Source organism: Anopheles coluzzii, chromosome X (genome assembly GCF_943734685.1).
Source record: "Anopheles coluzzii chromosome X, AcolN3, whole genome shotgun sequence".
NCBI classification, from domain to species: Eukaryota; Metazoa; Arthropoda; class Insecta; order Diptera; family Culicidae; genus Anopheles; species Anopheles coluzzii.
Genome location: NC_064669.1, coordinates 20279645 through 20294746, shown reverse-complemented (window position 1 = coordinate 20294746; position 15102 = coordinate 20279645). Strand labels below are relative to the sequence as shown.

Here is a 15102-nt window from a genome sequence, read left to right as displayed (position 1 = left end):
CTAGCTACTTGGCCAAAAAGGGTAATTAGGCGACTCAAGACATGTAGGTGCATACACACTAATCCACAGACGTTAAAATTTTCAATTGTCCAAGAATTTTGGACCAAACATCAATAAGGACCAATCATGTTTAAGTAAATAACAGGCACAATGGAATAACAATGCAGTCTGACCGGTAGGTCAACGCACTTTTGAAGTCATCAAAAAATTCAGTTATTCCACGATAGTACTCAGCCAAGAAAACGACAAAATAGAAATGCTACGAAGGATAGAGTAAGTCAATGATAAAGTTTTGACATTAAGATATTTGGAGGAAATTTAACTGGTAGTTGTAACGAATAATTTAAAAAAATCTAAATAAACGATATGAAAGAAACAAGCGACTTCATTAGGACGATGAAAATAATTCAATTAAAGTACGTGACGGATCTGCTAAACAAATATGGTATGACAGATTGCAAACCATTGTTAACACACCTACAAGCCAATTTGAAGCCAACACGCAATAATAACGTTTCGTCCAGATATTAGAATATCAGTTAATTACCTTACTCTCTTTCAGAGTGATGCAACTGATGACTACTAGACACATCTAAAACGTGTGCTAAGGTATTTGAAAGAAACAAAAGCATATTTGAAGGAGGACATTCAACAAACCAAGTTTTTTTACAGAGACTTTGAGCATTGTCTCATTTGCCTCTTTCGCTAGATAATTCATAAGGCGGATCTTACTACATAAGCAACAAAGTGTTTTCGAATGGTATCTTGGTACGTATTCAACAAATCATACAGCAAAAAACTAAAAGCTTCAAGTGCGACCACCGACTCGAGAAACAATGAACACTTAACCACACTCAAGCTTATTCATTATTCACAACGTTTTAAATTTTCATATGCTTAATGATCGTGATGTGATTTATAAAATATGTACACAAAACACTAGATGCTGCTACCGAGCATCGTAATTAAACATTATCTTTAAATAAAAAGAACGCTGAACAATCAATAACTATATTTTTTTTAAGCCCAACAACGCAAGCTCTTACATAGTCGTCTTCTTCTTCTTTGGCTCAACAAACGATGTCGGTCAAGGCCTGCCTGTACCCACTTGTGGGCTTGGCTTTTAGTGACTAATTGATTCCCCCCCATAGCAGGATAGTCAGTCCTACGTATGGCGGCGCGGTCTATTTGGGGATTGCACCCATGACGGGCAAGTTGTTAAGTCGTACGAGTTGACGACTGTACTACGAGACCGGCTGCTCTTACATAGTACTTACATTAATATGATTTCTACATGCGAGGGAAAAATAAGGCAAATTTGCACGTTCTTCATGTTAAACTAAATATTAAACTAAACGGATTTGAATAATGATTGTCACATAATGGACAACGAAGCCGTAATGAGAATATATCAATTACTACACGAAACGATTATGACACGAATGTTATGACACGAAACGACTCTGCCGCGTGAACTAGTCTCAAGACACGAGTATCTGTAGAATTAAAACAGGGAACATGAAAAGAACACTGTCATTACCAAAGGTTTTTTGTTTGACTACTTTCACGGTAAGCAAAGTTAGCATTAATTACTTCCCATCAACTTATCTGTTGATTTGTGAAAAGCATCACGGAATTGTTGTGCGTTCGATTAGCAACACAAGAGAGAGAGAGAGAGAGAGAGAGAGAGAGAGAGAGAGAGAGAGGGTCCTTGTTTATTAAACGCGACAATTTTTTTTTCACGAAATTAAAACAGGGGTTTTCCATACACAAAGCCAGATGTCAAATAGAATAATGTTCTGCAACAGAAGATACTTTGTTGACGGACAGTTTTAATTGTCGATGGCGCCTTAATAAAATGCTTTTTTGAGCGAGCACAACGAAAGCCAAAACTCAACCGGATTTCGTACCTGTTTTTGACGGAAACACTGTCAGGATTAACTTATTCTTGGCTATTTTAAAGTTCACACTAACGCCAAGTTATCGCCTACAGCTGTGCCAGTTGTAGGTAAAACAGTACACTTCATAACAACCACTACCACAACAAATGGCAGTACAAACACAGACACTCACCCAGATAACGATGCGGATTTTCCACTTCATTGGCGCAGGGGATGAGAAGCTAACAGCAGCAGAGACGGCAGAAGGTAGACGCGGCAATAGGGGGATGATGGACGTGTTGATATAGAGGAAATGAAAAGCTATATAGCTGGCAGGAAGGTTTGTAAAGATCAAAGGAAAACTTTGGCCAGCGAAAAAAGAGAACCGGCAAAGAGCAACCACCCGCGCAACACCAAACCGACCGACCGGAGTCTGATAAAGCCGATTTTAGAAGCCGGAGAGTAAGTGCGTCCTAAGAACACAACACAACACAGAGACAACAACAAGTTACAAAAGAACTCACACTGCTTGGGACGTTTGTGTCCGTGTATAACACGCCCCGTATAGCTTGATGGCAGCGGAAACGTGTGCAAATCCCTTGGAGACAAAAACATGCACGTGTACGAGACGAGTACAAAGTGGAACTCGTTTTAAATTCCTGTCGTGCCGTTATCGAGCAGTGCTGCATAAAAAAACTCATTTTGTTAGGAAACTTAAGTGATAGATAGCTTTATCTTTAAAAGTCATAAAACTTGCTAAAATAACTATGTACGAAGTTTAAGTTGCGTTATCCATCCAGACAGTGTCCACCATAAAAGAACTCCAGCAAAAAAGCTTCTCTAAATTACAACGCAGAGCAAAAAAACGATTTAATCGTGTTTGAAGGTCATTACAAAAAACATCTTATCAGTCGCCCGAAGTTATGCGATACACAACGGTCAACAAATAAACGAGCATAATGTTGTAAGTAGTTAGCCCAAAGAAACGGCATGAGAGAAAGATGGGGTGTTCTGTTTACCAGCGTCCACTCAAACCGGCACACGTTTGAAGAGGTATAAAACTGGGTATGGTGGTGTTTGCACTTTCCATTTGAGGCGTGCGGTCAAGACACCCATACAACACCATAAGCAGGCACCGTTCGGACGTTTTTTTGTCTGGGCAGGTAGATTATAGAGAGAAGGTGGCACCGCTCATAATCTGCTTATAAATCTTAGCTCAGTTCTACCGCTTATTTATCGTCGAATTGAATATTATAATGCAACTACACAACGATTTCCAAGCGATTCAGGTAATCTCTTTATCCTTAATAGTCTGCAACTCTTCTCTCTCTTCTCTCTGTTCTCTCTCTGTTCTCTCTGTTCTCTCTCTTCGCTCTCTTCTCTCTCTTCTCTCTCTTCTCTCTCTTCTCTCTCTTCTCTCTCTTCTCTCTCTCTTCTCTCTCTTCTCTCTCTTCTCTCTCTTCTCTCTCTTCTCTCTCTTCTCTCTCTTCTCTCTCTTCTCTCCTCTCTCTTCTCTCTCTTCTCTCTCTTCTCTCTCTTCTCTCTCTTCTCTCTCTTCTCTCTCTTCTCTCTCTTCTCTCTCTTCTCTCTCTTCTCTCTCTTCTCTCTCTTCTCTCTCTTCTCTCTATTTTATCTGTATCATCTGTATCTTTCTCTCTGTTTCTCTTTATTTCGAAAGGTTCCGCAATTCGCCCTACAACAAGCACACAAAAATTCATTTGTTTCCCGCGCAAAAATGGCCGCCAAAACCCCCGCGCTGTCTACATCTTCGTGATTAGGGATTCTCTTTGAAGTTTTCGACATCGCCCGAGTGTGTTCAGCATCCGCGCGCGCCCACTTACAAATTAAGGGTTTCCCGTATTTTCCATCTCATCACTTCCCGCGCGCTTTACCCTAGTGAGCGCAGTCCTTTAAAGTCTGACAACTGGATGTGGCTCGACAACATCCCGTCGTCCTCCCTCTGGCATCCTCTTGATTTTCCCTTTTCTGTTCTTTTTGGGAGTACACGTGGCAAAAACATGCGAACCATTTCAATCACCCACCCAGAACCTGGCTGTAACTGCTGGTGTGTTTGAACAGAGAAAAGCGCACGGTGATGGGATGGGTTGTGAGAGAGGAAAATGATGAGCGGATAAAAGGAAAGCCGATCAACATATTGCTTTCAGCGAGTTGGGTGCGCGCGTCAAATGAATAATATTCATCGCTTCGATATATTCCGAAGTTGTTCCCATATTTTTAAGCTAGTTATCTTCCCTGTCACTAGCTTCAAAGAATTTTATTTTTTCACATAAGAACAACATGAATTTCGAGTTTATCGGTTGTTTATTATGAAGGGAGTACTGCCCAGTTTTGAGGTTTCACATAAATGTTCAAGATTGAAATATCACTTACTGGAGACACAAACGCTGTTACAGGCAGTATATCGATTTGATTATGTCATTGAAAGTCATGTAAGTTGTGGGTGATTGTGGGGAAGAAAATTGCATCTGGCTTGACACTAAATTATACACCATCGATGTTTCTCCTTCTTATCAATATTTCAGCAGTCGGAAAGATAGATGTCATAAAGCGCCCCCAAACACACGACATAACTCTGTCGATTTGTTGTCTGTCTCCCAGGCCTTTGGTCTCTCAGAGCACACTATTTATGCAAGCCTGACAAGGATACTGACCTCCCCCTGTGACTGTGGGAAGTAATACAGTTGTACCAAAGCGATAATTGAAATACAACGATGTCGTGTTATACAATTTGCCAAACAATTGCACCAACCACTTCCGGGATTTTTTAGTATTAAGGGCTATCGCCCTACCGTTCTAATTATCACTGCACACGTATGGCATTGGGTGAGAGTTTTTTTTATGGCCATCCAGCAATTATCCAATTATGTACCTTTTGGAAAATCGACTGTACGGTGAGAATCAAGTATATGCTCCTCGTTCAAAGTACAGTAGAGCACATTCGACAGCTAAAAACTCCCCATGCGAGTGTTGCTATTAAATCGTGTGTATCCAAGTCATGCAAATTAAACTTTTATTATGCAAATTTTATATAAACTCGCTTTAAATGTTCAGAGCTCAAGTGCAGTAGATGCGTTGAAAGATGTACAACAACATCTTCCGAATAACAAATTTATACCCTTTTTTAATTAAGGTCGATTTTTAAAGCTTTTGCTATGATTCAAATACAAACTCACTATGAATTTAATTTCAATTCAAAAACGTGCTATTGCCATAGAAATGGCAGCACTAACACGTTGTCCATCATGCAATAATGTTTATTCGTGCAGCCATCGTGCAGCTCTAAAAGACCTGCCAAGGATGGGAGAAACAATCGTACCCTTCTCAACGGTGCGCTTACTCACACTCTCTTTCTCGTTGTGTGTTTTCTTCCTCCCATTACCCGCACCTAATGGAAGAGAAACGAAACGAGGGTGGAAAGCAGTTTTCCTTTGATCTTTGCTCGGTTGACGATCTGAAACCCGCCCCGGTGCTGCGCCCTACAGCCCTTATCAACCTTCATGTTCCTGCTTATTTTCTGCTTCGTATAACCTCTCCACTACTCGGACGTCTGTCCTCATTCCGTGTCTCTGTTGCTTTTCGAGACTGTTCTCCGTAATGGCACGGGTCGACGAGATTCCAAATATTTCATGTTCAAAGCGCGCAATACGCCCGCATCCGAACCAGGATCCAGGACACCATCTCTTCTTCAACAATTCACCCACCCAGTTGCTATGGTAACAGTTTGTCACACACCTACTCTTCACGCAGCGAATCGTTTCACCTTTTCATGCTATGTTATTTTCCTATGCTGCACGACACTAGGACCACATGCCACCGGCCCTATGTTTTTTTATTAAGAAACGTTTCGTTGAAACTTTCTTATAGAAAGAAAAAAAAATCTTTATCTCGGTTAACAGTTTCGGCCAGGACAAAACTCGATTTGTGTAAACCGTTCCCTGCAACCGTTCGCTTGCAATCTTGAAAGCGTTTTCTTAACATCCAACCAACGAAACACGGCTATCAAAATCCTAACGATCGAGGGAATGTAAAAAGTTGTAGTCTGTCCCGTAGATAAGATTTATTTTTTAATCGATAAATTTGTGAGCTTATGATAAGATTGAGTTGAGAGATAAAATTGTGAGTTGAAATAGCCGTCGAGTTGTTAATTGGCCAACCATATTGTTCCAGCTTGTTGCAGCTGAGTTGCGCGCAAGGATGCTGGCTGCCAACCGTTCATTCTACAGCCTGAAAAAGCAGTTCACTTCAAAGAACCTGTCGCGACGGACGAAGCTGGGACTATATAGTACCTATATAGTACCAGTACTCACATACGCCTCTGAGACATGGACACTGTTCAAATCTGACGAAACCCTCTTAGCCGCGTTCGAGAGGAAGATGCTCAGAAGGATATTTGGCCCCGTATGTGTGGAAGGACAATGGAGGAGCCGCTATAATGACGAGCTATACGAGATGTACGGCGACCTCACTGTCGTACAGCGTATAAAGCTCGCCAGGCTCCGGTGGGCTGGCCATGTTATACGCATGGAAACGGACGACCCAGCCCGTAAAGTCTTTTTAGGCCGTCCACAAGGACAGAGGAGGCGTGGTAGGCCCAAATTGAGGTGGCAAGATGGCGTGGAGGCGTCCGCCATTAAGGCCGGGATAACGGACTGGCAGACGAAGGCGCGAGACCGTGAGCGGTTTCGGACACTCCTGAGGCAGGCCAAGACCGCAAAGCGGTTGTAGCGCCGGATAAGTAAGTAAGTAATTGTTCCAGCTATTATATTACAGGTTTTTTTCTAGACAGCTCAACACCATAAGCAATGAACAGTTTTTTCATTACTCATTTATTAAAGATTACAGATGGTTTCCAGCGTTTTTCGATCATCTAGTCGTCCCACATTCTATTTTTATCCTTTCCGCTGGGCTTCCCAAAAGTGCACATCACATGATCTAAGGTCTGGTTCGATGGTTCAATGTGAAAGTTCGACGGCTTTTTGTCTTACAGCTTCAAGATTGCGATCAAATATGCTCTGAAAAGTTGGAAGAAAAATATGCCACTGAAAGAAATTCGAGGGGCAAACAATTCAGCAAAACCTGCTACAAAACTACATAGCGGTGCCTCCTACATTTTTCTTACATTTCGGTAGTGAAGATGTCGTTTCGGTAGTAAAGAAAACGCTAAAAATGAACTGACTATCAACCCGGTCTGCGATTCACGCTGAAACTGGTGAATGTGCTACTGGTGAATTGAAACTAGAATGATCTGTCGTTGGTAACTTTGTGTACATTTGGCATACATATAACAATGTGGAATTGGGACTTTATGGATTAGAAATGAAGATCACAGTGTTGAGTAAACCCTGTATATATACGCTAGTGGCACGTAAGTAGGTTGTCGACCTTGTGCACACCACTATCGGTTTTCTCACTATGAACATTATTCTCATGGTTTTCAACGTTTTTCAATAATTGTGATTCTCGACCCGGCTTACGACTTTTGCTGGTAAAAAATTTAGCGAGATGGTGTTACTAGTGAAGATTTTAATATTATTATTATATTTATATTTTATATTTGATATTCACCTTAGTTTTATATTCCTACTTACATTAGATGACCTTTTAGTATTTAATGTTAACAATATAAACTATTCAACAATAAACATCAATATGAGATCAATCTGAAACCCAGAAAATTTATGTAAGGGCGGTTCCGTGATAAAGTCGTCAACTCGCACGATTTTATAGATAGCCCGTCTTGGGTTTAAGTCTAGAATGAACCGCTCTCCATAGAAATCTTTGACTGACTATCTAGCGTGGTTCTCATTAAGTATCGAAAGCTTGTATAGGTCTTTATAGACCTACCAATTAGAAGAATGGTGTATTAATCAGTTAACGAATTTTCAAAACATAAAATATTACTTCTAAGTAACTAGCAACGTGTATGTTATGTTTTGCAAAAAAAAAAAATTGGACATTGAACGACGACGTTCCGTGCAGGAAGATCGTTTTACACAAGCAACAATTAAGTTGCTTCACATCATGATCAATTTTGCTTTCATTAAAGTGCACAATCAACAAGTAAACGCGTAAAACCTACAGCAAAATCGTTGCTAGCACGCGCAGCGGAATTATAAGCACGGATCAGGAAAAAAGGACGGCAATAGCTTCATTCATTTTTACTGCCAACCACGACGCTTGCATCAGCTAGCTTCTTTTTGTCATTGTACAAATTTGCTTACAAACATGCGACGGTTGCATTGAAGCGAATGAATCGATTTTTATGACGCGTGCAACAGAAGACTTTTGTTTTATGGCTTTTGTTTATGTTTGCCTGTGAAATCACTTTCAATGCTCAAGGAACAATCCCCTCCCTCCTTCACCTTAGTTGTCCTTTTGTTCGATATCACAACGATCGCCGCTTGTTTTTATTTGTTTGGCGTTTTGCAAACAAATACCGCTTTGCTTTGTCGAACGGCAGGGGAAGCTCGCAAACAAATTAAACAAAAATTATAGATAGAAAACTACAGCTTAGTACATTACATTCCATTCGTCCGAACTTTTGGAACCATTTGGACCGTAAACTTCTGTAACCAATCAGTGTTACAATTATATATATTTCCAGCAACGCAGTTGATGTGAAGAAGGATTAGCAAATCAGATGACATAACAGCTAGATGCGCTACTTGTTAGTTCCGGAGGAGTGAAGAGGATTACTATCAAGAAATAGCACGATCACAGCAAACCTGAATGCACTAATTATAACATTATTGCTAAAGCAGACCACACAGTAAACAAAAATTGGTTGGAAGAAGATGTATTTATCCGCGCTTACATTCACCCAGGAACTGTAGATACTCCATCGTTCCGTTCATATGAGTATTGTCAGCAAATCAACATTTGCGCGCAAGAAATGCCTTGAGCATATGATACGATTTTTGCGTTCTGAAAACCGCCCTGGTTGAGTATTCATCTCCACTTGAAAAATCAGATGCAAATCTAACTGACAGTTTTTTTTTTAATCCAAACAATGGTGAACTAGCTGACTCCTGCACCACTAGGCGACTCTTCTTGCACTACTATTGAGTGAGTGGTGAGGGTGAACTTATTAGTGAATGATTGACAGTTGGCAGTTGGTTTGCGCTGGTTAAAGGTTGCTAGCATTGGTGGATGGAAGTCGATTTTGATAGATGCTGCTGCATGCGCTGACTTGTTGAGATGACACTCGCTGAATTATACCTGCATATTTTAAATTCCACTTTTTTATGCCTAAATTCACACGTCAGAGTACACTATCAGAACGAGAGCACAAAAATGACTTTCCCTGAAATACACACCAAGGTCCAAACAAATTTACCACTACATAATTAAACGCACACGCAGATCGTAAAAACGTATCGTTATAGAAGCTTATAGAAGCTCTTAGCGTACTAAATTGTCACTAATTTGATATCCGTCTCAAAGGATCGCAACCCATTGCAAAAGTTCTGACACGTGGCGCAAAGTTTTTCTCCCTTTGTATCCTGGCTGGCGAACACCACACAATCCGAAACAACGCAAGCACGACCAGTAAGCGATGAACAATCAATAAGCGACTGTCGCTGCAACGTGTTTGTATTTATAGCCGCGCTTTGAGATGCGAAGATCCTTCTTTCGTATAGCCTGTCTTCGTTCTCTTTCCGGCTTTCCGTTACCGATATTCTCCAGACAAATGATGGCCGTTTGACCATATGTGATGGTATCGTTATTGGCAATTCTCATCCAGCGATCGCCCGTTCTATGTCCGTCTTTTGATCGCCGTCATAGATCGCCGTTCTATGTCTTTTGTTTTACAAGGAGGGGGAATCTTCGAAAGCCTCCCGTTGTCCCGTGTTGACGGGACATGGGATTCTTACCCAGTAAACCCCCTCCTTGGGCCAACAGACAAGACGCTTGTGGCTGTCATTTGTACTGCTTGCTGCAGGATATATACATTGGATTTTTTTGTATCAACCTTATAATAAAAAGTGTCATTTTCATTTAAAAGAATATGTAATGAAACGGAAAGAACCAGTAAAGTCCCTGCGCCTGCTACTTGAATTCACACTTGTTACGACAAATATGCATGCGCCATGTTCCTTCTTTCCGCGGTTCCCCCATGGAAAACAACGATAGACTGACCGGAGAGAAAGGGAGGCAACCGGAGTAGCAAGCAAAGCGTAGGGTAAAATAACTTTAGCTACACACTTAAAAATATTTCACGACCTGGGTTAAAAAAACTGCCGAAATCCGTCGGCTCTTTCGATTCTTGCTGATATGTCAGTTGAAAAAACCCAGTAGCCGAAAATCAGTACCATTTAAAACTGAAATATCAGTTAAATAAATATTTGAACCGAAACTCGGCAACACAACATGCCGAGCACATACGTTAACACTGCTGTCACCGAGATAATCCGTCAAAATAACCGAGATTTCAGCTTTACTGTTTGGATTAGCCGATGCTCGGTATTTTATCTGTCATTCGCCATTCTGTTAATCTCGTGCTAATGAAACGAAAACCTTTCGGAGTGGTGTTGTGATGTAAAATTAAAAGTGTAAAAATATAAGTGAAAATGAGTCTCTCAGCGTGAAAAAACTGAGTATCAGTAGCGTGCGATCTAGCACGGGTATGGAACGGGGTTGGGGCTAGGAAACTCCATCAGCGCACGCAACCGGTGCTCTTCAGAGCGTCGCTCGGAGCAGTCCCTATTCAAGGATCAGATATGGAAGCTAATCCGGTTGGTTCAACCTTTGCCAGACCGTTCAGACTTCCAGGATTCATTTCCGGTCACCTACACGAGGTAAGTATCAACACTCGATCACATGAAATCTAAAAAGGGTTCACTCAGACTTGTTTCACTCTGCCCGCTTTACAGAACCGTGCCTGTACCAGCGGCGCCTGTCCCAACGCTTTCCATCACATCAAAAAAACCCATTTACAAAAAAACCCCCATACGCAAATAAAATCACTAAAATAAAAATAAAATGTTTTTATATTTAGCCGAAATCACGATTTGCTCTAACCGAAAATCTCGGTTAAACTTAAACGTCAAAACAAAATGACATTAACCGAGATGTCGGCAACAGAAATTTAACCGAGATCTTTGCCGAGATCTCAGTTGTACAGATCTCGGCAAAAATTAACCGAGATTCGGCAAAATTTTTTAAGAGTGTAGGTTGTGGTGCTGCGCATTATCCCACTAGCAAATTTTGGCGCATACTATTTACTCGAAAAGCTTCCAAGGATTCCACCAATCAAATAATCGGAAACGTTGGTTAGAATTCCTACCCAAGTACCCAAATACAAACACATTACTTTGCAAGCTCGGATAGGACACAAGATTGTGATTGTAAGAAACGCTGAAATTCAATGCGCTATACCATACATGATGTGAATATGATTGTTAAATGTATAATGTTTCTATATTCTTAATGTTAAAAATAACGTATTCAAATACCTTTCGCTTAAATTATATTAAGGATTGTAGAGCTAATAAGTAGCGTTTTTAGCACTGAAAGACCAAATTTACGATGTGTGTGTGCCTCAATGGCAAAGTATGACAAGCGTTTCGAAAAGAGCGGCAAATCCTATAATTAAGATTGCACTAAGATGAACACTACGCACAACGAATTGCTCTTTCTCTTCGTAATGCATACCTAAAGGTGCGTTCACGTTTGTTCTAAAAGCTTTAGAATGCTTTTAGTTATGCATCTGTGTGTGCATGTTTTTTTTGTGTTACTATTCCACTTATCCTGTTGATGATGGCAATACGGTTGTTGTGCCGCTGAAGGTTTGATATGTAGCTTGACGTTGAATTTATTGAGACGTAAATTTTTGTTTTTTTTTTTATTTCACCCAACTGATAGAGATTGTACACAAAAATACATGCATGTTATGTAAAAATATTGACAAAAAGGAAAGTTATTTCTTTAGAAAACTATTCGAGAGAATTCTGTGAGAAATGAAAGACAACTGATAAAACCTTGAATACTAGACACAGCATACGCACACACTATACGCGGAATTTAACGTACCGTACGGTTTCACCCACTTTCAACAACTATCACTAAGCTCTGCGAAACGACAAATCCAATGGACTTTAAGGCAAATCAAATACAAATAGCCATGCTATTTTCTTCGATTTTTGTGTGTTTAAAAATTAGAACCACATCAACAACATCAAATAAATGCTAACAACAAATGCAGCAACAAACAAATAGAATAACTCACGAGCTTAGAGCTACACACAGATGGCAGAGATGCGCGCGCGCGACTAACGTTGACCGTCGTTGATGCAATAATGCCTAAGTAGACAACCTAGCAGCAGCAAAATCCAAAAGAGACATACACCGGCAGATCGGGGCGGTTACCGGTCCCATTTCACCGTGGAAGAGTATGGGCAAATAACGTACATATGCATGCTTTTATCAACAATACTTTCTCCGTCTTGCACTAACTTCTCTCTCTCTCTCTCTCTCTCTCTCTCTCTCTCTCTCTCTCTCTCTCTCTCTCTCTCTCTCTCTCTCTCTCTCTCTCTCTCTCTCTCTCTCTCTCTCTCTCTCTCTCTCTCTCTCTCTCTCTCTCTCTCTCTCTCTCTCTCGCGCTCGCGCGCGCGCGTGCTCACTCTCTCTCTTTCTCCCCTTTCCCAACTATCATTTCGTTTGTGGCTGTCGAACTACCAAAGTAAACGAGAACGAACGAGAAAACCGGCAACCATTTTGCAGCGTGATTAGTAGCCTGTTTGGCTCCACCTTCATCCTTGCTATTAGGACCCACTGCGAGATGTGGATTAGGTATCCTTATTGCGCAATGAGAGGGGAACTTTTCCCCAACTTTCGCCCAGCAAAAATGAAAGAAAAAACAAGGTGGAAAATGATGGATGTCCTGTGGGACTACTACGTATTTTCCTGCTTCCTTTGCCGAGGCACTCTTACTTAAAGGGCGGCGAAATAAGGATAACACGATGCACACAACTGTGGCCGATGCGTGCGCACACATTTTGCCCTTCTCGACCATGCAAGGGCGTGCAAATAGCACCCAACCCAACAAAAAAGAAGAGAAAACTGCATTTTACGACATTTTTATTCACACTTAATTTCCATATGTTCCTTCATTAGAGCTTTCTACACTTTATTAAATGCTCGTTTTCTCGTTGTCACTATTATAAAGATTTTCAGCAAAGAAATTAGCTGAATACCATTCGATCAGCAAAATCAGTACAAAGTTTCATTCCATTCGGTCATATCGACCTGTCAAGATGGTACGAACATCAAAACAAAACAAACACGATCTTCGCTTGTTCGTGTTGTGCAAATAGTTGATTTGGTAGGCACTTACAGGCGCACTACGAATATCAACGCATCAATAAAGTATTATTTTGAAAGTGTAAACATTGAATTTAGCTCGCTAGTTATATAAACCTCGCTACACACGTCACACTTAAATAACCTTAGTTTGTGTGTCACTTTTGACACTGGTGAAAACGTCAGACGGGCAGATATACGTTGTTTAGAAGTCGGCAAGATAGGACTTGTGCGGTATGCTGTAGCTTTGTGCAGAAAATAAAATATAATGTCTTACAAAAGGAAAATTTCGTAACTTTTTCGAACAAGCAACAAACAACAAGCGTTTCCAATTACTCAACAATGATTAATTCCATGAAACTGTAGTAAACTATTCTTAATGGTTCTGTAAACACTATTTTACTGAAAAGTTTGTTTTCCTGTAAGTTATCTTTTTTTACTCTTGTAAGAATCATTATAATTTTACAAGGCAAATGAGCAGATATTTGACAATTGTAGTTTTAGATCACATAAAAAATACAAAAACCGTGTAGTTTGATTAGTTTTTGAGAAAAAAAGTAGTTAAATTTTATAAATCCTAAAGCCATTGTTTAGACTTGAAATTTACATTTTTGTCAACCATTTAAAGCTTCCAAAATAGGCCTAAAAAAAGCTTCCAAAATAGGTTTTTTTTAAATTAAAACAAAGAAATTATTGACTACTTAACTTAATTTCAATAATTCCGTAACACACAGTTTTAGAAATTACTTTTATTTTTGTAAATAAAGCGATTGACTCACAGTCAAAAATGTATGCCTTAGAGGCAAAATTTGATGATCACTGTCAAAAATTGATGCCTTCGAGACAAAAATTGTGACACGTTGTCAAAAATTGGTGCCTTTGAGAGAAAAAGGGGTGTGTTAGAATCAAATTTTAGGGGCTACAACTGTAACAGCCCTGGGAGAAATCAGATCTGGTATGATCTATTGACGCAGCTATTGTTAACAGATGTCCACACTTATAAACCAAACTCATAAAAGAACTACGACCACGATCTCCATTTCGGAGATCCGTAATCATATTCTGTGCATGTCGGCTATGCCCAATTTGACACATTTAAGAATTTAAGAACGTTTATAACCGAATTAATTAGTGTTGCTTTCTTAAAACATTTATTTTCTTCGTTGGTCCGGATAAAAATGTTTTTTTGCTCTAAAAACTTTCAAAACATCGGATATAATTCGAATCTTTTATTGTAAACAGAAGCGCAGGATTCCAAAACAGAACGCAGAGAACATTAATGCATGGCAAATAGAGACAGCGTGTTATGAGAGACAGCGGCACACATTATTATGATTTAGTGTGTTCAATGAAAACACCTCCCAAAAGTATCTCCACCTTTGCAAATAAAAGATCCGAAGCACTCGTGTAACGTGAGACTCGTAGTATGCATTTATCGTGATTTCATTTTTTGTAGAAACTACAAAACAAAATTATAATAATTTTACCATACGTTTAAGGTTTGGTTCAAAATGCAACCACCCAATCCTATACTGGCCGATTTCATGGGTTTAGCTAGAGAAAGCTAAATATTCAGCCTGGGTCAGAAGAAATATTCTTCAACTGGGTTGCATCATCCATATCCTATCGACAGTTACGAACCACCATATCAAAAAGCCGATACCATTTTGATGAATGTGTGCAAAATAATTATACCTCTCAAAGTATTTTTATTCTTAACGTTGTTTTTATTACTTGTAAAAGTTTATATACTATTAATAGGGCCACCCAAACCAGGGATTTATATTCCCAGTTCATTCCGGATTTTTTGGAAGTTTACCAGGTTCTCTACAATTTGTATGCTGGTCGTCGATAAACTTGCACGATACTCAAATGATTATTGCATAAAACGTTTCCATGT

The 15102-nt window shown here is 39.9% G+C and overlaps 2 protein-coding genes across 10 annotated transcripts in view; both read right to left on the bottom strand.

Annotated features, from left to right (window-relative positions):
• LOC120955849 (uncharacterized) overlaps nucleotides 1-15102 on the bottom strand; it is a 271175-nt gene that overhangs the window by 64818 nt on the left and 191255 nt on the right. The window lies entirely within an intron of this gene.
• The window catches only part of LOC120958823 (armadillo segment polarity protein), a 58574-nt gene that overhangs the window by 21713 nt on the left and 21759 nt on the right, over nucleotides 1-15102 (bottom strand). Inside the window, exon 1 of one of the 9 annotated variants that reach the window (XM_040381875.2) lies at nucleotides 12130-12253. The exons of 7 other annotated variants lie outside the window; for them this stretch is intronic. The gene's annotated coding sequence lies outside the window, so the exon portion shown is untranslated. Of the gene's footprint in view, nucleotides 1-11933; nucleotides 12082-12129; nucleotides 12254-15102 lie in introns of those variants that run through there. One more of the 9 variants, XM_040381885.2, reaches the window with a different exon arrangement.